Below are 1372 nucleotides of genomic sequence, written 5' to 3'. Positions count from 1 at the left end.
TGTTTTCCAGAGTGGCTGCACCAGCTTGCATTCCCACCAACAGTGTAGGAGGGTTCCCCTTTCTCCACATCCTCACCAACATCTGTCATTCCCTGATTTGTTAATTTTAGCCATTCTTACTGGTGTGAGGTGGTATCTCATTGTGGTTTTGATTTGTATTCCCCTGATGCCAAGTGATGTTGAACACTTTTTCATGTGTCTGTTGGCCATATGGATGTCTTCTTTGCAGAAATGTCTGTTCATGTCCTCTGCCCATTTCTTGATTGGATTATTTGTTCTTTGGGTGTTGAGTTTGATAACTCTTTATAGATTTTGGATACCAGCCCTGTATCTGATATGTCATTTACAAATACCTTCTCCCATTCTGTCAGTTGTCTTTTGGTTTTATTGACTGTTTCCTTTGCTGTGTAATAGCTTTTGATCTTGACGAAGTCCCAATAGTTCATTTTTGCCCTTGCTTCCCTTGTCTTTAGCGATGGGTCTAGGAAGCAGTTGCTGTGGCTGAGGTCAAAGAGGTGGCTGCCTGTGTTCCTCTCAAGGATTTTGATGGACTCCTGTCTCACATTGAGGTCTTTCATCCATTTTGAGTCTATTTTTGTGTGTTGTATAAGGAAATGGTCCAGTTTCATTCTTCTGCATGTGGCTGCCCAATTTTCCCAAAACCAATTTTTGAAGAGACTGTCTTTATCCCATTGGACATTCTTTCCTGCTTTGTCGAAGATTAGTTGACCATAGAGTTGAGGGTCTATTTCTGGGCTCTCTATTCTGTTCCATTGATCTATGTGTCTGTTTTTGTGCCAGTACCATACTTTTCTTGATGATGACAGCTTTGTAATAGAGCTTGAAGTCTGGAATTGTGATGCCACCAACTTCGGCTTTCTTTTTCAACATTCCTCTGGTTATTCAGGGTCTTTTCTGGTTCCATATAAATTTTAGGGCTATTTGTTCCATTTCTTTGAAAAAAAAAATGGATGGGATTTTGATAGGGATTGCATTAAACATGTAGATCACTTTAGGTAGCATAGACACTTTCACAATAGTCTTTCTTCCAATCCATGAGCATGGAACATTTTTCCATTTCTTTGTATCTTCCTCAGTTTCTTTCATGAGTACTTTATAGTTTTCTGAGTACAGATCCTTTGCCTCTTTGGTTAGGTTTATTCCTAGGTATCTTATGGTTTTGGGTGCAATTGTAAATGGGACTGACTCCTGAATTTCTTTCTTCTGTCTTCCTGTTGGTATATAGAAATGCAACTGCTTTCTGTGCATTGATTTTATATCCTGACACTTTACTGAATTCCTATATGAATTCTAGCAGTTTTGGGGTACAGTCTTTTGGATTTTCCACATAAAGTATCATATCATCTGCAAA

This window comes from Lutra lutra, chromosome 8 (assembly GCF_902655055.1).
Source record: "Lutra lutra chromosome 8, mLutLut1.2, whole genome shotgun sequence".
NCBI lineage: Eukaryota > Metazoa > Chordata > Mammalia > Carnivora > Mustelidae > Lutra > Lutra lutra.
This window is presented reverse-complemented; position numbering follows the sequence as displayed.